Source organism: Myotis yumanensis, unplaced genomic scaffold (assembly GCF_028538775.1).
Source record: "Myotis yumanensis isolate MYYU_CA2020_CCGP unplaced genomic scaffold, mMyoYum1.0.hap1 SCAF_21, whole genome shotgun sequence".
NCBI lineage: Eukaryota > Metazoa > Chordata > Mammalia > Chiroptera > Vespertilionidae > Myotis > Myotis yumanensis.
This window is the reverse complement of record NW_027223772.1, coordinates 8,039,963-8,065,347: the sequence shown is the minus strand read 5'-3', so window position 1 is coordinate 8,065,347 and position 25,385 is coordinate 8,039,963. Positions and strand designations below refer to the sequence as shown.

Below are 25,385 nucleotides of genomic sequence, written 5' to 3'. Positions count from 1 at the left end.
TCACCCCTGAATATTATTTGTTCTTTCATAAGCTTGCTTTGGCTATTTGGGATCTCTTCCAGTTTTATGCAAATTTTAGGATTAGTTCTAGTTCTGGGAAGGGTGCCATTGGTATTTTAATAGGGGTTGCATTTAATCTGTATATTGCTTTAGGTGGTATGGACATGTTAACAATAAAAATTTTTCCAGTTCATGAACATGGTGTATCCTTCCATTTATTTGTTTTCTCTTAAACTTCTTTCTTCAATGTTTCATAGTTTTCAAAGTACAGGACTTTCAGCTCCCTGGTTAACTTTATTACTAGATATTTTGTGATTTTTTTGATTCAATTGTAAATGGGATCATTTCCTTCCTGATCCTTCATTGTTAGTGTATAGAAATGCAACAGATTTCTGTATATTAATTTGTATCCTGCAGTTTTAGTGAATTCACTTGCTAGTTCTAATCATTTTTTTTTTTTTTTTTGGTGAATTCTTGAGGGTTTTTTATATACAGTATTATGTTAACTGCAAATAGTGACAGGTTTACCACTCCCTTTTCAATTTGATGCCTTTTATTTATTTATTTTTTAATTTTATTTTTATTGTTTAAAGTATTACAAATAGTAGTCCATATGTCTTCTTCCCTCCCCCCCCATATATTTATTTTTATTGTCTGATTGCTGTGGGTACAACTTTCAACAGTGTTGAATTAAAGTGGTAAGAGTGGGCATCCTTGTCTTATTCCTGATTTTAGTGAAAAAGCTTTCAGCTTTTTACCATTGAGTATGATATTAACTATGGGTTTGCCATACAGTTTTTGTCATATTGAGGTATGTGCCCTCTATACCCATGCTTTTAAGAGTTTTATCATAAAATAATGTTGAATTTTGTCAAATGCTGTTTCTGCATCTTTTGAAATGATTGTATGGTTTTTATCCTGTATTTTATTGATGTGATATATCACATTGATTGATTTGCAGATATTGAACCATCCTTGCATCCCTGGAATAAATAACATTTGATTACGGGATATAATCCTTTTGATGTATCGTTGATATCTAGTTTGCAATACTTTGCTGATAATTTTTGCGTCTATGTTCATTAGAGATATTATCCTGTGGTTTTATTTGTTTGTAATGTCTTTGTCTGGTTATGGTATTAGTGTAATGCTGGTTTTATAGAGTGAGTTTGGTAGTGTTTCTTCCTCTTCAAATTTTTGGAATAGTTTGAGAATCATAGGTATTAATTCTTCTTTAACTATTTGGTAGTTACTTACACGAAGCCATCTGATTCTGGATTTTTGTTTGTTGGGAGTTTTTTGTTTGTTTGTTTGTTTTTAATTACTGATCAGTTTCATTGTTAGTAATCAGTCTAAACAGATTCTTTATTTCTCCCAGATACAGTCTTTAAGGTTGCATATTTCTAGAAATTCATCCATTTTTCTTCTAAGTTGTCTGATTTGTTGGCATATACTTATTCATAATATTGTTTAATATTTTTTTGTATATCTGTGGCATTGGTTGTAAAGCTTAGCAATCCTTAGATGATAAATGGGAATCGCCCAAATTAAGATAATCTTACTGATGTTTTCTTTGTTTGCTGCTATCCCCAGTACAGATAATAACTATCACCAAAAATGTTTTTGAAAGGAAGATGTTACTGAGTTTCCTCATTAAGTTAACAAGACTAAAAATATAACAGTAAGACAGTGATAGTCATCATTCCTTCATACCCACTTGTTCATGGACAAATGTTTTCTTACTGCCTCTCTCATGCACCCCCGTAGTTGACATAAATAGTTGCTTGCCATTTTTCTGCTATATTTCATTTCTGTTGGAGAAACACTTCCTCACCCCAACATTGGTCTTTTATAAGAACATCTAGATTTATGCTTTTCTAGACTTTTTCAAGATACAGGCACCTAGTTAAGTTGAACCAAAAATAACACTCCTCAGTTACAGTAAGTGGTCCAATGATGGAGGAGTAAATGACTTCAGCCGGGACCATCAAAGTCTATCTATCATTTTTTTTTCAAGATGGAGCTGGAAGTGAAAACTCCTTCACTTACGGATGGACAGAATTGAACCATATGTCACTGTAGTTGTGTTGAAAAGTGAGTCTGAAAAAAAAAGTCATTAGGTAGAGAGAAAAAAAATGTGTGTGTGTGTGTGTGTGTGGGGGGGGGGGGGGGGTGAGAGAGAGAGAGAGAGAGAGACCTGATTGTTTTCATGTCTGTTTTTTGTTGTTTCATGTATCAATTGTTTTTGAGAGCTAAATTTTTACTTTCCCTCCCTATTGGTTATGAGTCAATATATTCTTTTATTTTTGCCTCAGTGAACTGAATTTAGGTTTATTTTACTTGTAACTAAAAGAAATTTGAGAAATATGCCCTGGGTGCTGTAAAGCCACTCATGGAAATACAAGGAAAAATTGATTACACAATATTTGCCAGTTTCACTCAAGCATAGCAAAAGTTGTCTGTTAACATGATTTTAAAGGATAACATTTTACTTTGATCTCAGGATGAATTGGTATTCACTAAGTTGTCCACTCTTTCAGGGAGAAAGATATGAAAAAATTCTGGAAATAGTTTTATATTTTACTTGAATAAAGAGACAAAAATAATAAAGGAATATTAAATAGTCTCTAATTGTAACAGTATCTTTAAAAAATAAATGTAGTCTTGTGTTAAACATTATGTCCTAAGTTATTTTCAAAACATTTATATTTTCCTCAAAATAAAAAAAGAAAAAAATTAGAGTGAATAAGAAAAACTAAATTTAAATGTCTGAAGTTTCCTTGCTAATTATTTAAACCTTTATATAATTTATATATAGAAAACTATTTTAATTTATAAGACATTCCACTCTTTTTGCACAGGGTCCAGGGAATGCAGCAGAGGAAGAGTGAGTATTCATCAAGGTTCCAACAATATTAGGTTTAATTTTTCATTAATTTAACTTTATTAATTTAATTAATTTAACATTAGCTCACCAGGATGACATTTTCTCTTGGAGGGGGTAACTGATCTATGTTAACAAATGAATAATAGGCCCCTTTATAAAACAGAATATAAGTAGAATAATTGCTATTTGGAGAAATGGCAGCCTAAAAGACCTGTATTTGTTGATCTATATATATTCTTTGCATTAAAAACAATTACTTCTATCAGGTGATAGTATTTGATCAGTAGAGGCACAAAATAAATACAGCAGGATGGTTTTATATCACTTTATATGCTACTAGAGGCCCGGTGCACAAAAATTTGTGCACTCAGGTGGGTCCCTCAACCTGGCCTGTGCCTTCTTGCAGTCTGGGGCCCCTCGGGGGCCCCTTCCCCTGGCTACTGGCACCAGTTTTCCTCCGGTGCCTGGAAGCCAGGCTTTCACTCTTTGCTGGGAGGGGCCCGGGCCCCGGGGGCATGGTGGAGGCCAGCGCAGCGGGCTTCCCTCTTTGCTCTTCGCTTGCCACGCCGGCCTTCGCTTGCTGCTCCTGCCCGGGGCCAGCCGGCTTTGCTCCGTCACTTGGCGCCTACATATGCAAATTAACTGCCATCTTTGTTGGTTGTTAACTGCCATCTTTCTTGGCAGTTAATTTGCATATCACCCTGATTAGCCAATGGGAAGCATAGCAAAGGTACGGTTAATTACCCTTTTTGTCTTTTATTAGATAGGATAAGTTACAATTCACATAATTATAATGAACTAGAATAGTCCATCAGCCAGAGTACTTCTCCCCTGTTCAGTCTTGTTGCAGCATAGACATTCTTCAGTATCCGCTTGGAAATAGTCTTTTAATTACTCAAAGCATTGGCATTATCATATCCAGTATTATAGTTTATGTTTCATTAATTGTATTTTAAACTAGCAATTCTCCAACTGAATTGGAAGCTAGTATAACCCCCTCAGCATTATATTTAGAAGTTATAATTTAATGAGGTTTCCTTATAGGAAGATAGTTTCATATGAATAGTCCCATGCATGTATAGAGATCTTGTGATCTTTTAATCAAAGATTAAATAAAAAGATGATTTGAAAACAGGAGGCATTGTCTAAATACAATATGCCATTCATTTAACCCTCTATTTCATAATCTAAGAATCTCATAGACTGAGCCTTTAATTTATTTGAAAGATCATTTTCCGCTTTATTCTGAATAGTCTATTTTTACTTGCTGCCTTAACTATCACATGAAAATTGATAATAAAGGTAATGAAGAATATCAACAAAGCAAGGACTATAAGAGCCCACATGACTTGGAAAATGCTTACTTGTGAATTTTCACTAATTCACAGCTTAGTGGATCACCTGTTCTCTGAAAGCAGTTAGTTTTCTATGATGTCATCTGCAAAAATAAATCCTACTTTCCTTGCACAAAAACAGAGTTGAGTAGTACACAGATATTCATAACAAAAAATACTTGAATTTGAAATTTCACTAACCACTATAAAATCCTATGCCATTGACATTTCTGATTAAAATGGTAAATTATTTCCCCCTAAATAGATAACATAACAATGTTTTTCCGTATGCATGTAACTTTAATTGTAAAAGGAATATATTGTCCAAAGAGTACCAAACACTGATGTGCTCTTATCAGTTTCACCTTTGTGCCCCAATACATCCCCTTTAAGAAAACCAGCATATCAATGTTTGAGCTTGCACATAGATGAATTAAAAAATAAGTTTATGAAGTAAATTATGAGGCAATCTAGATCACTTAAAGCGTAAATTGATTAATTAAATTCAATTCACACTAATGTTTCATACAGTCAGGCATGCCATCAGACAACACAAGACTACAGTAATCTTCCTATATAATAAAAGGGTAATATGCAAATTGAACCTAACAGCAGAACGACTGGGAATGACTGGTCACTATGACACACACTGACCACCAGGAGGCAAATACTCAATGCAGGAGCTGCCCTCTGGTGGTCAGTGCACTCCCACAGGGGGAGCTCTACTGAGCAACAAGCCAGGCTGAAGGCTGCCGGCACAGCGGTGGTGGTGGGAGCCTCTCCCACCTCCTTAGCAGCGCTACAGATGTCCAACTGCAGCTTAGGCCTGCTCCCCGCTGGCAAGTGGACATCCCCCGAGGGGTCCCAGACTGCGAGAGGGCACAGGCTTGGCTGAGGGACCCCCCCCTTCACCCCCAAGTGCACAAATTTTTGTGCACCGGGCCTCTAGTAAAATATAAAATTCTAGTGAAACAAACTGAAGTTGTGAGTTCAACACAGATAAATAGCCCAACTGATATTGAGACCAGAAAAACTTTGAATTAGAAAATTATTTCTCTGCATGAAAAGGTCTTTCCACTAGCTTGCCATTGTAAAAAAAAAAAAAAGATGTAATTATAAAATTATATCTGTTTAATACACTTCACTTAAACACATGTAAACATAGAAATAAATTGTCTATCTTCTAATATTGTCAGTAGAAAATGTCTTTTTGGGTGTGTGAGCCTCAGTTTTCGTGGAGATATAGACATAGAACAACGTAATTCCTCATTACATGGCAATTAGGCAGTTATTGGAAATATTATTCATAAAAAAGAAAATGAAATTTAAAATGCATTTTGTAATGTGATTTTTGGTTCTAGCTTGATTCTTTCTAAAACTTGTTAAATTAAGATTTTTTTTCCATCATTCACATTTTAATGGTCAGCAAACTAAAACTCAAAGATCTTAAAGGACTTGCCTTAGGATTTACTGCTTGCTGCCTCCAAATGTAAAGAATACTGAAAACCTTAACAACTTGTCTTGCCACATTTACAGAGTGAAGTGGTGAAAACTGAAGTCACAGTTGTTGAAAATTTAGGAAATCAAGGCCATAAGCTTTGACTATTTAGGAAACATTTTCTAACAAAATTCTCTGTGTTAGCAGAATCCAAATCTAAGGGCTGTTTGTAAGAGTCCCTAATTCATCTTCAGTGCTGTGGCTTTACCCTGCTGAGCCTAACACAGCACTGGTAGAGCATGGTCCTCCTCCTGGGGGCTCTGCTCTTGCACTGCCTCTGTGCTCCCACCACTGGAGTGCAGGTAGCATGAAATGTCATTCCCCGGGGCAGCCACCATCCTGCAGCCGTTTCCCAGCAGCACTTACTTCCATGCACTGCACATGGTGGGAGCTCAGCAGATGAGAGTTTCTTAGCTGAATCTAAAACCAGACTGTTTGATCATGGAATCTTCATACTAAGGAAGCCCGAGCCTGTAATGTGATAGATAGCTGGCATTTTACTTTTTCTTTGCTTTCTTTCTCTCCCCACACGGCCCGCCCATTTTAGCAGGCAATAGTGCCATCATCTTCATGGTATTTGGTGCTCGGGCTGATTCTGATATTTTACTCAGTCAAAAGGTATCAGCTGCTGCCCTAGCCGATTTGGCTCAGTGGATAGAGCGTGGGCCTGTGGACTGAAGGGTCCCAGGTTCAATTCTGGTCAGGGGCACACGCCAGGGTTGCAGGCTCCTGGCATGTGCCCCTGACCAGAATTGAACCTGGGACCCTTCAGTCCACAGGCCCACGCTCATCATTGATGTTTCTATTTCCCTCTTCCTTCCTCTCTAATATATATATATATGTATCAGCTGCTCGGCTTGTGGTCATGGATTTGAGAATTTAAGCATAAAATTTTCAGATTTTGCAGTGAGAATTTGTTCTAATTACATTTTTACAAAATCACTATGAGGATAAATATACTCTAATGATTTTGGATAATAATTTTGGAAACATTGACAGTAGACTTAAGATAGAGAATGATGTTCTTGTTTATTTTTAAGAATGATTCTATGCAGCAGGGATTCAATCTAACATAGTAACAATTGCTCCATGTTGATTATAGTCCCAGAACAATATGCTGTGGGCAATTTGGCTGATTCAAATATGAAAATAAATGTGGTTGAACGTTAACTGGCCATCTTCATCTTGGAAATTTATTATTCAGGTGTTATCTTAGAAAACACAGTAGTGACTTTAGTGAGAAACAATTTGTATATTTAATAGTCCCTGTTGGCAATCTGCAATTATAGTCTAATTAATACATGCCAGGTAGTGCTTTCATCATTGTTTTCCTTTTTTCCTGTTTTGTTTTTCTTTTTGCATAGAAAATCACTTTTCACAATGTATAGCTGGGCGACAGGAAAAACAGTGGCATTATTTAAGATTTTAATTCTTCAAAATTTCTTCTTTTTTCAATGAAAATCTGACGTTCTTGATCTGGCAAGTGGTGCTCGGTTGAGCATCGTCCCATGCACCTAAAGGTCCTTGGTTCAATTCCCTATTAGGGCGCACGCCCAAGTTGGAGGTTCGTTCCCCAGTTGGGGTGCTATGAGAGGCAACTGATTGATTTTTTTCTCTCCCCTTATCCTTCCCTCTCTCTCTAAATCAATAAAAACATATTTAAAAAACCCTAAAAACCTGACTTTCTTTTTCATTGTTGTTTTGCTGCCTACTGAACAAACGCATATTTATATTTAAGAGCATGAAAATGCAGTAAGCAAAAAAATAAAAATAAATGCCTCCATTTACCACCAGTCATTCAGAGGTCACCATTGAAATACTAAGATGAATAGACACAGAGAACAAACTGATAGTGGCCAGACTGGAGTGGGGTGGAAGGCGGGGTAAAAAATGTGAAGGGATTAGGAAGTACAATTGACAGTTACAACATGTCATGGGATGTAAAGCATAGGAAATATAGTAAAAAACATTACAATAACTATATGTTGGGTCCTAGAATTATTGGGGGGGGATCACTTTGTTACTTATATAAAAGTCTAACACTATGCTGTACACCAGAAACTGATATAATATTGAATGTCAACTGTAGTTGAAAATTAAAATTTTAAAAAAGAAATACTATGATGTATGTCATCTGGTAATGTCTTCTATAAGATTTTTAACAAAAACTGGAACTTTGCATATTAACTTCTGGACATCTTTTGTTCTTTCAATAATTTATCACCACATTTTTAATGGCTCAAATTAGGGCTAACCTGTGGGAATCTAAGTCAAATGTATCTATGGTCAGTGTTATGTACATAAAATAAAGGAAGGTTATGAGAAAGAAACAAAGAATATATAGGTCAGAGATCATAGGTATACAGAGATATAGAGACTGTAGATGTCAGTTTTACTTTTCAATGCAGCAGTGCCAAAATTTATGAGCTTTCACAGTTTCTCAAAATGCAGGCCAGTTTTATCTGAGCTTTATTCTCTCTTGCAGCACCCTACCGCATGTGGCTAGAATAAACCAGCAAACGCGTTTAGCATTTCACCTGCACACCTGCTTGCTCAATGTCATGAATTAAGTATATTTATTGTCTTTCAAGTTATTATAGGTAATATTTTATTTTTATATATTGATTTTTTAAATTTTTATTTATTGATTTTAGAGAGAGGAGGGAGGAAAAGAAGGGAGAGAGAGAGAGAGAGAGGGAAACATTGATTTTTTTTTTTCTCCACTTATTTATGCATTCATTGGTTGATTCTTTTATGTGCCCTGACCGGGAATTGAACCCCAACCTTGGTGTATCAGAAGAATGCTTTAACCTACTGAGCTACCTGGTCAGGACTATAAGTAATTTTTTAAACAATTTTTTGCCTGTATAGAACATGCTATGCTATTTTTCATGTTCCTATAATGGTTTTCTTACTATTCTTCATTCTTTTTATTCTCCTTTGACCTTTGCTTGCCATATTTCATTCTGCCCTAAAAGCAATTTTACGTATTTGGCCACACCCCTTTTCCTTATGAATTTCATAGAGTTACCTGTTTCCACAATAGTGCTGCATGAGAAACACAAAATTTTTAGTAATATTTAACTTTTTTCCTCATGTGACTGGCTATTCCAGGTACTTTCTATTTCCATATAAATTTATCATTGGGTTGATGGTATTGATAAAAAGTCCTATTGTGTTTTGATCAGGGTTGCATTAAATCTGTAGATCTGATTTAGGGAGAATTGATATCTTAGCAATATTGAGTCTTTTCATCCATTAACATGATATAACTTTGCATTTATTAAATTTCAAATTTTCCTTAATAGTATATAGTTTTCAGCATTGAGTTCTTGCACATTTTGTTAAAATTTATGTTTTGGAGCTGCTATTATAAATAAAATGTCATTTTAAACAATTAGTATTCTATAGAAATACAATTGCTTTGTGTGTTCATTTTTTGTTCAGTTACATTGGAAAATTCACTTATTGGTACGTGCTTTTTTTTGGTAGAATGTGTAAATTACACCTGGCAATGTAATTTGTGAATAAAGACACTACTTCTTCCTTTCTGATCTTTATTAGAGGTGGTGATTAAAGTGCTATACACATGGGTATAATTATCAAAATTCTCTGAGTTTTTACCAGTCCACAGAGTCCTTACTGATTCCGTGGTCTGACTGTTACCTGGGATTTGTAATCTTATCCTGAATGTAGACATATAGGGGCAAGGCATGGGTGGCTTTCCATCCCTTTGGCACCTGAAAGGTACAGAACAGTTGTATGATTTTCTGATTGACACAGTTTCTAGTTTCCTGGTGAGAAGCATAGGTAGTTGGGAAGGACAAATATTTTGCTGCCTGTATTTTTAGGTAGTCCTTTTATTTCCCCATAAATTGAAACCAGTGTATGTCATTTGCTGAAATCTGAATTGCTTTTCTAAACCTAGTCCTATCAGCCTTGCAATTGTTGTGAATCCCTCCAAGATTATAGTGTTGGACTGGCTGATAGTTATATTTTTCTTTGTGGTTTGGGATATTGGTATTTTTTCTGTCTTTGAGTATTTTAGTGAGAAGTTGAAAGGAACTGAGCCAGCTGCCAGAATGAACTGGGAATATTGCCGGTTTATTGAAAAATAAATCCCCAAGGCCAATTAGTTCACCGATATGTTTTAATCCATTATTAACCTTAGAAATAATAAGGCAAAATGAAAGGCACAAGGCTTTTTAATTTGAAATCATAAAGAATATCAATTCAGGAAGATTGATTCAGGCAGAAACCCCAGTATTGCTCTAATTATGAGGTGAAGATAAGGAGCCTTTATGAGAAAGGGGAAAAAATAATGATATAAATATAAGAAAGGAATTTCTTTAGATGCAAATATGCTGTTATTGTTTAGCTATATATGGTGGTGCTAATTCTAAAGTATGTCTTTAGTTTACAGAGTATCTGCTTTCCGGTTAGCTTTGCAAGCAGTTGTTTGAAATCTAACGCTGGTTTGGCCCAGTCCAAAGTTATTTTTCCCACTTCAAACATTCCAAAGGTTCAAGGACGAAGACTTCTTGCCAGGAGTTCCTCTGGATTGGTTGCCCTAGTTCTATTTTAAAATGGCTCCATTTGTGTCAGTTTTTTAAGATGAAACAATATTAATTTTTGCAACTTTTATTTCTAAAAATTTTCCTATTGTTTAAAGACTAAGCACCTTTTCTTTATTATCTATATACTAGAGGCCCAGTGCACAAAATTCATGCATGGGGGGGGGGTGTCCCTCAGCCCAGTCTGCACCCTCTCCAATCTGGGACCCCTCTCACAATCCAGGACTGCTGGCTTCCAACTGCTCACCTGCCTGCCTGCCTGATTGCCCCTAACCACTTCTGCCTGCCAGGCTGATCACCCCCTAACCACTCCCCTGCCAGCCTGATCGATGCCTAACTGCTCCCCTGCTGGCCCAGTCACCCCTAACTTCCCTCCCCTGCTGGTCTGGTTGCCCCCAACTGCCCTCCCCTGCAGGCCTGGGTCCCCCCCCCCCCCCCAACTGCCCTCCTCTGCCAGCCTGGTTGCCCCCAACTGCCCTCCCCTGCAGGCCTGGTTCCCCCCAATTGCCCTCCACTGCAGGCCTGATCACCCACAACTGCCCTCCCCTGCAGGTCATCTTTGACCACATGGGAGCAGCCATCTTGTGTGTTGGAGTGATGGTCAATTTGCATATTACCTCTTTATTATATAGGATACTGTATATAAGCCAAGCAACCAGAACAACGGAATGACTGCAATGACCTGAATGACCAGTTGCTATGATGCACATTGTGGCGGCCAAACGGCCCGATGGGGGCCCCGATAGGTCCCCTCCAACCTCCTGTCGCCCCTCCCCCCAGCTGGCCATGCCCCTGATTGGGGGCCAGCTGGTCAGACCCCACAAATGCATGAATTCATGCACCGGGCCTCTAGTTTATCATAATTATGTTTCTTACAGAAGCACTGCCATGGTATAATGTGAGCTGTGGTTTGAATTACCCATATATTTTGTAAGAGTCTTCCATACAATGTTCAGGGATGCTCTGGTGCTTTCTGAGAGAGGAAGGGTTTGAAGTGCTGGCAGCAATATTGCATACAGTTACTATATCCTCAGTTTTTGCTCTAGACAGAACAGTTGAAGAAACATCTTACAGAGAACACTTGTAAACACATTTGGTAAAAATTATGTTAGAAATCTAATTTTAAAAAATCCATGCACTATTTTTAATTTTGTGAATGTCAAATGAAGCCAAATATTTCTGCTAAAGCTCTTTTTTTTGTTATCTGGAAATTCTTTAATTTATTGCAGTTTACTGGAAGTGGGAATAGAGGGGAAGTGAGAGAGCAGGGTGGCCAGAAAGAGGAGAAAGCTCAAGTGTATCCCACTCCTACGACCCCTGGAGTAATACGGACTCTGGCTTCACCACTGCTTTGGCTGGAACCTCTTGTCCCAAGAAACTGAGTGTGTGAGAACCCTTGAAACTGCATTATGAATCCTGTGTTTTCTGCTAAATATTGACTTATCCTCTACAGCATTTGAAAGGAAAGTGCTTCTTGTTTTCATGACTAAAGCACTAAAACTTGGAAAGATCTGGAGGAAGGAAACACACAAGGTAGATGCTCAAGGTGCTTTCATGTTGAGTGACACACTTCATTTAACCTATGGCTCAATGTTATGTGTAGAGTGTAATAACACTGGCAACATGCCATGCAATCTATCATCATTTAAAATTTTTAATTTATTTAAACTCAATATAAAATATTCTTCTATACGGTATTCTTCTGTTTCTCTAAGCAACCATTTTCAAGGTAACAAAACTTTGGTGCCAAGGAGTGGTACCAACAAAACATAATGTGCTCAGTGCAGTTGAATTTGCTGCATTATTGCAAGTGGTCACACTGGCCCTTTTGTTGTTCCTCTCACCTTTCAACCTCCCTGCCTATAGCAGTCTGTGCACCGCCTCTTCCCTTTTCCCTCTTCCCTCTTCCTGGACACCATTTTCCCAGTGGTCACCACGCTCCTTCTCACTGCATCCAGGTGCTGCCCAAGGGCACACCACCTCTGAGAGGTCTTCCTTGACCTCCCTATTGCAAATTACAGCCTGTCTTGCTCTTTCTCCTCTTATGATTTGGTTTTTCTTTGCAGCATTATCTCTAGTTATTATATTTGTATCCATTGATGAATTGATTGCCTTCTTATGCACTAAAATGTAAGCTCTGTGAAGACAGGAACTTTGTTTTGTTCATTGTGCATGTCTATCACCTAGGACAGCACCTGGCACTTCATAGGCAGTTGCTAGTTTTTATTTTTAAATAACTGAATGGAGGACACCTTCCTTAGTCCTCATTTCCATGTTTCATGGTATTTAGTACAGCCTGAAAATGCATACTAATTACATATGAATATATATGTATATGTATATACTAGAGGCCCGGTGCACAAAAATTTGTGCACTCGGGGGGGAATGGGGGGTCCCTCAGCCCGGCCTCTGCCCTCTTGCAGTCTGGGACCCCTCGGGAGATAACGACCTGCTGGCTTAGGCCTGCTCCTGGGTGGCAGAGGGCTGGCCCAATCCCTAGGTGCAGCCCCTGGTCGGGCTCAGAGCAGGGCTGATTGGGGAGTTGGGGTACCGCCCCCTGTCATGCACAGAGCAGGGCAGATTAGGAGGTTGCGATGGCACCCCTAGTCATGCTCAGTTTACCTTTGGCTGCAACAGTTACTCAAGCATCCCAGGCACAGAACCCTCCTATGCCCCCCCCACACCCCCCCAGCATCACATCACATCCACACGCTGGCCCTCAGGAAGGGGAAAGAAGAGGAGGACAGATGTTCCTTTACAGTGAAACAATGTGAGTCTGGAAAATATAGTGTTTATTCTGCTCAGACACAAACTCGTTTATCATGGAAGACAAAAGAAATTATATTGGAGGACAATTAGCAAGCCCTGCTTTTACCTTGTTTCTTGTAATTTAATTAATGTTTCTCTGCCCCACTGAACTGTTGAACACCTGTGGTTTTCTTTCTGTTTTATCCTCAGGCTGCAGCTCGATGTCATCACATCACACTCAATAACTATGTGCTTAAGTAATTACTTTGTCACTCAGTAACTACGTGGCTAAATAACTGTTTTATCTGTGACAGAGTTCTCAGCTAGGCATGCCCATGTATCACAGGAGGAACGTTTGCAGGGAGGAGGATGCAGGAAGATTATCCCATTACTCTTTAGATGGGAGGAGAGAGAAGTTCAAGGTAGAGAAGTGATAAGGATCAGGCTGGAGAAGGTGGAATTTTTGCAAAAGGAAGGGTCTGGGGGGTGGGAGCTGTCTGAAGAGTTAGAAAATGGGAGGTGATGGGTCCTTAGCAGTGGTCACTAGGAGCTCCCTAAGGGAAATGGGAGGCTTTCAGGTACCTTTCTGGGGATCCTGGAGTTGCCTAGCCCTGTGGTCCCTTCTTCCATTCTCACCATTCTGCTGGCTTAATTTCCATTATGATTCTCTCTCTTTCAAACAGACAGAAAAATCATGACCAACATATCACTTAGAGATGGGCCTTGAAATTTGTTCTTAGATTTATTTATAGATAACCTTTAGTTTATGCAGAAGCATTATATTTATAAGCAAACATTCTTGGAATGTTGAAGAAACCTTTTTCTTATGAAATTAAGCTTAATGTAATGGGAAAAATACCTAACAAGTAAAAGCTTGTAGATACATGAAAAGGATTAAAAATGAGTGTTAGTCAATATGATAAACACTTTTTTAAAAAAACATGATTTTTAGAGAGAGGGGAAGGGAGAAGGAGAGAGAGAAACATCGATGTGAGAATTAAATATCAATTGGTTGCCTCCTACATGCCCCCTATCAGGAATAGAGCCCACAAACCAGGCCTGAGCTCTGACCAGGAATTGAATCAACAACCTTTCAGTGCCCAGAATGACTGAACCCAACCAACGGAACCACACAGACCAGGGTGATAAACACTTTTTATAAAAAGTAACATCTTTGGTGGAAAAAAACACATTATTTTCTATAGTATTAATAACATAAAATAAACTTCATAGTCACATTTGAAAATTATTGAAGAGGAACAGAATTTGCCACCCCAAAATGTGTCTCTTTGACATAAGGGTTCTTATAGGCAGATTATTTTTTAAGAAATGAAAACAGAAGTTAACTTTTAGTAAAAGACACTTGCATTTATAAGGGAGATCTCTATTGGTAAGGGTGTCTTCCTCTCAGTACCAAGAAGAGTAGGATGATCAAATCTCTAGAAACTTATCAATGAAGAAGGCTGAGGCATATTCTTACGCATAGCCATATTCTTACTACTACTGTCTTTTTATTTTTTTTTATCTTATTTGATTTTTTTAAAAGACATTTTTATTGATTTCAGAGAAGAAGGGAGAGGAAGAGACTGAAACATCACCAATGACAGAATCATTGATCGGCTGCCTCCTGCACGCCCCATACAAGATTGAGCCCACCACCCAGGCATGTGCCCCCACCGGGAACTGAACCCACTGAGCCACGCTGGCTGGGCAGGACTTCATTCTTTCACGGCAAATGTCCCACCACATGGCGATCACGCTGCCCTTTAACAAGATGCCATGCATGGGGCCAGTCTGTGTCCATTCATTCCTGAGAACTGCTGCAGATGTCCTGGGCGAGTGGGGAACCCCAGAGGCAAGGGCAGGGGAAGCCAGGCTCCAAACCTGCCCCCCACCCCCTCCCAGGGCTTTCTGGTTCCTCCTCCCACCCCTCACTCAGGCCCGAGCTGCAGGGAGCAGAGCCTTGGCCCAGGGGATGCCCCAACCTGAGCAGAGTAGACGTGGCCGGTCAGAACCCTCAGCAGGAACGGTCAGTTTTACGGGGAACACAGACAATGCCCTTGAGGTGGGTCTGTCAGGGTTTGTGCAGACACCCGTCACCATGTGGTGGCACCTGGGACTGGGGCTGACACCAGGCCGAGTGGCCTTCCGGGAAATGCCCACAGGAGTGCGGAGTGCGAGCTGGTTCGGGGCCGGGAGGAAGCGCCGGGCCTGGGGACTGGCTTGCAGGTTCCCAGGGGCTGGAAGCAGCAGACGCAGCTCCAGAGGGGACCCCAACCACCGGCCACAGCCCAGCCAGGCACCCGGGGAAGCCTGAGGGTGGCCGGGCTGTGATGGGAGGGAGCCATCGGACAGCCGCCCGGCGTCCCCCGCAGAGGCCTGTGCAGGGCCTCCTTCCAAGGGAGCTCCTGTTTGCTACGTCCACCCTGACACCCTCGGAGCAGCCGCAGGAGGGGCCTGTGCAGCGCTGTCTCAGCAGCCCCTGGGCTGTGTTTGAAGGTCAAAGGTCAACAGTGTTTCCATGTCAGGGATGCGGTGCCACTGCCGTCTGCCCTGAGGTCCCCCGGGCCTGACGTGGGGTCACTGCCATCCTGAACCCATGAACGAGGCAAAGGTTAACGTCGGGGCAAGTTTGGGGGCCTGGAGCTGCGACCACAAGATTGATGCCCCTTCACCTGGGACCCAAGTCAAAGTGCTGACCAAGCTCCCGCCAGCGCCCCCCCGCCCCCCCCCCCCCCCCACTGAATCCCCCCCCCCACCCAGGGGGGCTGGGGGGCAGCAGACGGGCCTGGGCCCGGCCCTCACCACACAGGCTCCGACTCCGGGACCCCTGCCTGTCACTGCGGGGCGGCGTGGTCACCCTGGCTCCCAGGAGGGCCGGCCTCCACTCCCCGCCCTGGGTGCCAGGGACAGGCCGAGGGCGACACCCACCCAGCGCTGGTCCAGGAAGACCAGAGGGGCGCGACTCCACCCTGGAAAGCCCCAGCAGTGATGGCGAACCTGGGACACGCGAACTCATTTCTTGGTTGATTTTTTCTTTGTTAAATGGCATTTAAATATATAAAATAAATGTCAAAAATATAAGTCTTTGTTTTACTATGGTTGCAAATATCAGAAAGTTTCTATATGTGACACGGCACCAGAGTTAAGTTAGGGTTTTTCAAAATGCTGACACGCTGAGCTCAAAAGGTTCGCCATCACTGCCCAGCTGATTCTCTGGGTACCAACTCCCTGTGGATGCTCCACATGGACCCCGAGCCCCACCGGGCACAGTGCAACACCCTTGGCCGCAGCCAAGACCCGACACCCCTCAGGCTGCCGCCTGGAGGCCCCCCCTCCCCCCCAAGTCCCACAGGCCTGGTCGGGGAAGTCAGCCTCCAGCGCTGTCAGAGGCCCGGCCTGGAGGCCCGAGTCCCTCCGCCTCTGGGGACCGGGGCCTCGGGAGGTGGTGACATCACTGGCAGGAAGGCTGGCTCCGCGGGGACGCGTCACTTCCGGCCGCCGCGGAGGAAGCTCGGTTCTGCACGGAGGCGGCGGGCACAGTGGAGCCCGCGTGCTGGCCCGTGAGGAGGTGGCGGTCCATCGCCTCGTGCACCGCGCCAGGCTCGCCGGCACTGAAGCCGGCGCCTGCGTCCTTCACTAAGGCCTCCGCGAGCAACGGAGGCGGGCGGGCAACGCCGGGGGCCCCGACTAGCTCGGTCACAGAGGGCCTGGTCACGCTGTCGCCGTGGGACACCCACGACCCGGTCGGTCCTCGTGGGTGGCGCGGCCCAGGGCGGCGACCCCGCGGCCAGCAGCGCAGATGGGCTTGCTCTCCGAGTGGAAGTGCCGCAGGGTTCCGGCCAGAGACCACTGTGGCCAGGTCAGCCAGGGCCCGGGCCGCTGGGAGTCAGGAGGGCACGGCATCGGGCACCGTCGGTGGACCCGAGCTTCAGGGGCTGGCCTAGGCCTTGGGCGGAAGGCCCGCACCCAGCATGCATTGCGCTCACTCACGCCCACCGAGTCCAGGGTCACCCCCCCCCCCCCCCCCCCCCGCCCCACCCCGTGGCCACCTGCAGGCCGAGGGCAGCGCTGGCCAATGGGAAGCAGTGGAGGAAGGCCTGGGCTGACACTCCCACTGAAGGAACATAGGAGGGTAGAGGAAAGGTTGTTCCTCCCATAAAGGCCGTCTCAGGGAGTTACTCAGTCTCCTGGGTATGTCCCTTGCATAAAGGACGCATGCATGTCCTTCAACTTGTTTGTTTTCACCTATTAATCTGTCTCTTATTGGCGGGGCGTAGAGATCACACTAAAAAACCTAGTATGGTAGAGGGAAAATTATTTTTTTCTCCCATTATGAAAACATTATACTTTGAGGACTTTATATACCTAAAATAGTAATAATAATAATGGGATTCAGCAAAGATCTTATTTTAAAAAAGCAAACAAAACAAGAACAGTACATTTTTCTAAAAATGGAAATATTAACTTGAGGAGGAAAATAAAGTGACAAAGATAAAGGACATTTTAACTCTCAGTCCTTTATCATGTCATCATCATAATAAGATTCAGTGGGCTTTGCACAAGGTGGAAACAATTTTGCGTCTCCTGGTAAAAACTGCAATGTGTAAAGGTCACTTTCACAACAAATTGTGTCAAGGATGAAAAATGAACAACAATCATGCTAGTATTATTTTGCCAAAGTCTCCTGTGAATTGAATGTCCCAATATTTGTGACTAAATGTGTGGTTTGCCATGTCAGCATAATATCAATTTTGAATTCAACAACCCCAAAACACAAACAAAAAACAAAACACACACAAATAAAGCCCAAGAAAGGTATTTAGGCCCTATGTAAGTTGAAATATATTTTATCAAATTCTAATATATCATAGGGTAAAATATAGTTTTTATGCTTAGTATTATGTCATGTTTCCCATCTTTCTCAATATCATACTGATTTTATGAGTTAAAATATTGCCTGGGACAGATTATGATGGGCATTGTATGCTATGCTAAATAATTGGAAAATGATTTCAGCAGGAAATGGTGAGTCATATGTGCATATTGAACAGGGGAGTAAAACATTTAGAGTTTTGAGTAAAAAAGATTGCTCTGTAACAATGAGAAAGACTGATAGGAGACAGCTAGGTCTTGGGAAGGGAGATTTCGAGTATTGGATGTAACATCTGATATTGCCTGTTCCTTCTCTGTAGGTGAATGTTTTTGTTAAATTGCTAGGTAATTTAACAACACCGCTTCCTCTTCTTCATCCCCCTCTCCTCCTCTTCCATCTTGTTCTTTTGTCTTTAAATTGCAGTTCCCTCACGAGAGGAATTGTTTTTACTTAAAACCTTTGCCTTCCTAGGGACAGAACCCTGGAGGGTCAGGATGAAGGGTGTTTGAATCACTACCAGCATATGAGGGTCAAAATCCTTACTCCCCACCAAGAACCGAAGCTTTGAATTGGGTAAAGCTCCTTGTGCCAGGCTACTTCTTATGTAGGATGCATTTTCCTGAAAAGAGTGTTCATGTTTCTGCCTACAGACCCCTCAATCTGCCAGACATGCCCAGATATGTTTGAAGCCCAGGAACTGATAGAACTGAAAAGTGTCCTCAGGCAGCACCTCAGCCCTGTAACACACTTCCGACAAGTCTGTCTCACCAGCTTGTTAAACACGCCTGCACCTGCCTGAGCCACAGCAGGGAGCAGGACAGTCTCAAGTGAGTGCTTTGTTATATAGAGTGGATATGGTAAAAATAAGTAAAAAAACACATTTATTATCTTTGTATCAAATTTAATCCCTGTTGATGCATTTTCACATATTTGATCTTCACAAGAACATTGTGAGGTACACACATTTTTTATGAGGGCATTTCTTACCATCCCTTTTCAAAGCCAAGGAGAGGGTAGAGATGTGAAGTGAGTGGGAGAGACAAGGAGGAAAGCAACTTTCTGATCATTGAAATGGAAAACACCAGGAAACTGAACTGATCTTGTTACTGCAAGAATAAGAGGAAGAGGTGTGTGAAAAAATATGGAGGTGATTGACAACCAAAGGGATATGAAGAGCATGAGAAAAAAACCCTTTCTAGCTGAAATCAGAATCAATATGAGGCTTCTGGGAATAGAAATATGATGAACCCACATACTTCTGATTTGTTTTCGACTAATTACAGAAAAAAACCCAAGTAGGTAAAGTTGAAAACCAGAACATAAGTCAAGGAAGCACATTTTAATCCGAAAGATATCATTAAAAGAATAATAAATAAGCAAGCTAATCAAGGAGAAAACTAGAATCCTATATAATAAAGAGCTAATATGCTAATTATCTTTTTTAAAAAATATATTTTATTGATTTTTTACAGAGGGGACTGGAGAGGAAGAGAGAGTTAGAAACATCAATGAGACAGAAACATCGATCAGCTGCCTCCTGCACACTCCCTACTGGGTATGTGCCTGCAACCAAGGTACATGCCCTTGACCGGAATCGAACCTGGGACTGTTGAGTCCGTAGGCCAACGCTCTATCCACTGAGCCAAACCAGTCAGGGCTAATATGCTAATTAGACCAGATGGCGGAACGACCATCTGGATGACCTTCCGGACGACCTTCTTGATGAAGTTGGGGCTGCAAGGGCCGAGGCAGCCCGGGCTGTGAGGGCTGAGCCCCTTGCATGAATTTCATGCATCGGGCCTCTAGTATAAAAATTATGATTATTTCTGAAGAAAACAATAAAAGAGTAAAAAGAAACAAAGAACCTATAAAATAACTATAACATGCTAGATTTAAATCCAAATATATTGATATGGCAATGTCAAAAGACTAAATATTCCAATTAAAAGACATAGCTTATCAGTGGACAAAAAACACACACATATCTATAATTTTGCTTATACGACACCCAACTTAAAGATAAGCGAACAGTAAAGGTTAAAAGGATGGAGAGCTATATACAATGTAAATTGTGTGTTAATGAGGATGTAGAGAAATTGGAACCCTGTGCACCATTGATGGGAAAGTATAATGGTATAGACACTCTGGAAAAATAGTATGCATTTTCCCAAAAAGTTAAAAAAGAATTACCACATGTATAGCAATCCTTCAAATTATATATATTCCCTAAAAGTTAAAATTAGGATCTCAAAGAGATATTCATCCTCACGATGTTCATTGTAATGTTATTCACAATAGCTAATAAGTGGAAACAACCTAAATGTCCAATGACAGGTAAAGAAAATGTGGTGCATACATGGGATACTATTGAGCCTTAAATGAGAGGGAACTTTTGCCATATGTGATAACATTGATGAACCTGGAGGACATTATGTTAAGTGAAATAAGCCGATAGCAGAAAGATAAATATAGTATGATTCCACTTATAACAAGTATCTGAAATAGTTGAACTCATAGAAGCAGAGAGTGAATGGTGGTGTCAAAGGGCTAGGGGGAGAAGGAAATATGGAGTTATTGTTCAATGGGTATAAAGCAGGGGTGGGCAAACTTTTTGACTCGAGGGCCACAATGGGTTCTTAAACTGGACCGGAGGGCCGGAACAAAAGCATGGATGGAGTGTTTATGTGAACTAATATAAATTCAAAGTAAACATCATTACATAAAAGGGTACGGTCTTTTTTTTTTTTTAGTTTTATTCATTTCAAACGGGCCGGATCCGGCCCGAGGGCCGTAGTTTGCCCTCGGCTGGTATAAAATATAAGTAATGCAAGATAAGTAGATTCTAGAGTTCTGATGTCCGATATAATACCTGTAGTTTACAATACTGTATGTGCACTGAAAAATTTGTTAAGAGAGTACATCTCAAGTGTTTTTACCAAAAAAAGGTTTGGCAGGAGGAAACTTTTGGAGATGATGGATATGTTTATTACCTTGATTATGGTGATGGTTTGGTCAGTGATAGGGGTCGTGCATATGTTCAGGTTGTATACTTTATTTATTTTTTTTAAATATTTTGTTGATTTTTTACAGAGAGGAAGGGAGAGAGATAGAGAGTTAGAAACATCAATGAGAAAGAAACATCGACCAGCCACCTCCTGCACATCTACTGGGGATGTGCCCGCAACCCAGGTACATGCCCTTGACCGGAATTGAACCTGGGACCCTTGAGTCCGCAGGCCGACGCTCTATCCACTGAGCCAAACCAGTTTTGGCATAGGTTGTATACTTTAAAAAATTGACACTCCTAGTCTGGTGGAAAGTAGACGGGCTTTTCAATAATGGTGCTGGGTTGAATATCCATTTGAAGAAAAACTGACTCTTGGTCCCTGCTTTGTAGCATACATGGAAATCTATTTCTGGTGGATTATTACCTTGCAGTGGGCAAAAATTTCTTTATAAAATACTAAAAACCCTAATGAGAATGGATAAAATTGAAATATCAGATTTAAACTAAATTAAAAATGGTTGTTCATATAAGGATTATATTAAGAAAGTGAATATACTAATTATTGATTGGGAAAGGACATTTGTAAAATGTATATCTGCAAGGGCCTTGTATCCAGAATACATAAAGATATCCTACAACTTAATGGGGGAAAAAGATAGCTCAGTTAACAAATTGTACTCTTTCACACACATCCATAAAGATTGCCAGTGAGCAAACAATATGTGCTCAACCTTATTGTTGTTCAGGGAAATGGAAGTTAAAACTTCAGTGTCCAAATGAGATACTATTATATATGCAACAGAATGCTAAAATAAAAGACTGATAATACTAAGAGTTGATGAGGTTGTACAACCACTGGAGCCCTCATACACTGCTGGTGGGGGTAAAATCATAGAACTGCTTGGAAAATTGTTTATCTAATAAAAGTGAACATGCGCTTACCATTTGATCCAACAATTTCACTTCTTAACTATAAACACCCAAGAGGAACAAATGCACACACATGTGCACCAAAAACATGTACAAGAATTGTCATAGCATATATGTTAATAATCTCTAACTGGAAATAGCTAAAGATTATTTAACAGTAAAATGGACATACAAAAGTTGGTGGATTCATGCAATGGAATAATATACAGCATTGAGAACAAATGAGTTACTGCCACAAACAAGATGACTGAGTCTCATAAGCTTAATGTTGAAGGAAGAAAGCCAATGAATACATATTGTACAATGATATTGATGACATACTTAAAAATACACAATATAATTCTACGTTAATGGAAGCCCAAATAATGGTAACTGCTGTAGGGCTGTTAATGATTTGGGTGATGAAGAAGGTGGGCTTTTTGGCTGCTAGTAATAGCCTTGATCTTCGTAGTGATTACATGCAGGTGTTCACTTTGTAAGTCTTTTGTACTTGAATACAATTTTATTTTTTGTTAATCCTCACCTGAAGATATTTTTCCATTGATGGCTAGGGAGAGTGGGAGAGAGAGGGAAAGACAGAAACATCAATGTGAGAGAAACACATCGATTGATTGCCTCCTGCATGAGTCCTGACCAGGGTGTGGGCCAGGGAGGAGTCTGCAACCGAGGTACGTGCCCTTGACCAGAATCAAACCTGGGCCCCTTTGGTCCTCAGGCTGACTCTATACCCACTGAACCAAACTGGCTGGGGCTTGAATACAATATCTTAACATCTCATAGGATCCTAGGTAACAGGGTGACAGGATTTATCTTTAATATTCTGAAGGAAGATGTTAAATCAAAACTGGAGATCTATAATGGAGAAACTAGCTGACTCCAGTTCTCCCTTTAAATAAAATATATCAAATGTCTTTAAATGTGAGATAATAGATTAAAATATATGGTTAAGTTGCAATTAAAATATAAAGATTAACCACCTATGCACAGGATAACTCAGGATAGTATGATTATTTTAAGAAAAACAGTCTAGACATAATTGATGGACTTCGAGATATTAAAATGTCAGAAGTGTTTACAGACCTAGATTTAGATATCTTGCAAAATATATGGAGGGAGACATTTTCTTTTCCATGGAGAACAGACTGCTTAGTTTCCATATTAGTTTTAAATATATGGTACACTTATAGTTTGTTAAATCACACTTGAAAGATGAATTATACATATTCATTCATAAACTTATTTTTAAATAACAATCTAGCAGAATACTTCTCCTTCACGTGTTGTGTGGGAAATGCATGGAATGCCAAACCTTTTTCCAGAAACATGAAACAATGTCCCATGTTGTGCCTTCCCGGCTTGGAGGCGGCACGACAGGTTTCTGGGGGAAGGGCCTTTGGCTATTTTCCCAACATGGCTGGCCTATATCATGACAACAATTAGTGGTTGGCCAATATTGCTGTTACTATTTAAAAAATGAATAATGTCAGATACTTTGCTAACAGCACCTACTAAAGTGTTAATGTTACAAATGCTGTAGAGAAATCAAGAAGAAGGGAAAGACTTTTGGTTTCATGCAAAGCTAAATACTAAGAGCTTTTAATATTAGTTTTCAAAAATGTTTTGTAATTGATGGAAACATTATTTTAATGATTTTTAATTATGAGAAGCTGTAATACATGCCTATTTATCTGAGAGAGAGAGAGAGAGAAGGAAGAGAGAGATAAACTATATTCCATGGAAGGATTTAAAGTGAAAAGCAGGAACATTTTATTTGCTTCCATATTTTGGTTAAGTGATGTGCATTTGTGTGTGTATCCTTTCTTTTCTCTTTTCAGGGAAAAATGCAAAATTTTTCTCTACTCTTATCTGAATGGCATTAAAAATAGAAAAGAATAAGAGGGGAGAAAATATTATATCAGACCATGCAAGCTGAAGGTCACTTTATGTGAATACTTATCTTTTTATCCTGCTCTGCATGTCAGATCTTCAGCTTTTTCCTCATCCTCACTGCCAACCTCCTGGCAAGTCAGCATGAACTCCCAGCAGGGAGCTTAGCAGTTCCTAAATATTCTGTCCACTGTGCTTCACCGCGTCCTCAGTCCTTGCTCAGCTCCAGAGCCAAAGCAATTCCTTTTAATGCCAAAAGGCATCATGAAATTCCCTTACGGAATACTCTTGACAGAAGTCCCATTGTGTAGACGATAAAAACCACATTCCTGGTGTGTCCTCCCAGATCTGGGTGATGTGGTCCCTGCCTATTGTCCGCCTGCTCGCCCAGCCCTCCCCTCTCCTGCTGCTGCAGCCCAGCCACTCCGACCCTTCCTACACTCCCCCCTACTTTCCCCAGGGAGTTTGCTCATACTTTGAATGATCTACCTTCCAGTTTTCCTCACCCATCAATCTCTGAACTCTACTTCTCCTTGATAGCATATAGTGTGTGCACTCCCATGTTTATGCATTTCACATCTACTTATCCTTCTAGAATGCAAGTTCTAGGAGGAAAAGGAATATGATTATTTTAGTTTTTATTTTATTTCTAGTATTTAAGGTAGTGTCTGGCACACAGCAAGTGTTCAATAAATAATGTTAGTTAAAATCTAAGAAATCCTGTATACTAAAACCCTGATATGCAAATCAACTGAAAGGTGGAATGACTGGTCACTATGGTGTGTATTGACCATCAGGGGGCTTATGATCAATGCAGGAGCTTCCCCCTCATGGTCAGTGTGCTCCCACAAGGGGAGTGCCACTCAGTCAGAAGCCAAGCTCATGGGTGGCAAGTGTAGCAGTGTTGGTGGGAGCCTCTCCTGCCTCCGAGGTGGTGCTAAGGAGCAGTGAGCCTGGCTTCTGGCTGAGTGGTGCTTTGCCAGAAGATGGGCTAATGGCTGGCGCACAGCAGTGGTGGCGGGAGCTCCACGTCAGTGCTAAGGACTCCTTGGGGGGTGTCTGCCTGCTACTCGCCTTGGCTGGCCTGAGGGCTGGGGGCAGCTCCTCATTGAGCGTCTGTCCCCTGGTGGTCAGTGTCCCCTGGTGGTCGTTCCAGCAGTTGTTCTGCTGTTCGGTTGATTTGCATATTAGGCTTTTATTATATAGGATATCAATCTGAAAGCAAAATTACTAGTTTTATCACATATCTACTTAGAGTTTCAATTAATATTTATTTTATTTATTTTATATATATATATAGACATTTACCTTTGGATGAAATAAAAATTCTAATGTTTCCCCATACATTTATATGTATAGATAAATCTTATTTCTTTTTCATTTAAACCCATATAGTTTGGATTTTTGAAAGTAGAAGAAAGGCAAATATTATTAAGTTAAAATTTCCCATGTTATAAATAAGAAAACTGAAACTCAGAAGACGTCAAGGTGACACTGGTCTACTTGGGCCTGTCCCTTGCCAAATATCTTTGTGGAACTTAGTAAGTGCTATTTATCCCATGTGATTTTTGCAGAAGAAAAGGGTAATTGCAGTGTATGTTCTGTATTATAGCATGATGTTTATTCTATAGAGTGTAATGTATA

The 25,385-nt window shown here is 40.7% G+C and overlaps 1 pseudogene; it reads right to left on the bottom strand.

Moving 5' to 3' along the window:
• Positions 1–16,495: 16,495 nt before the first annotated feature.
• Positions 16,496–17,201, bottom strand: LOC138998917 (glutamine amidotransferase-like class 1 domain-containing protein 1 pseudogene; annotated as a pseudogene).
• Positions 17,202–25,385: the final 8,184 nt, after the last annotated feature.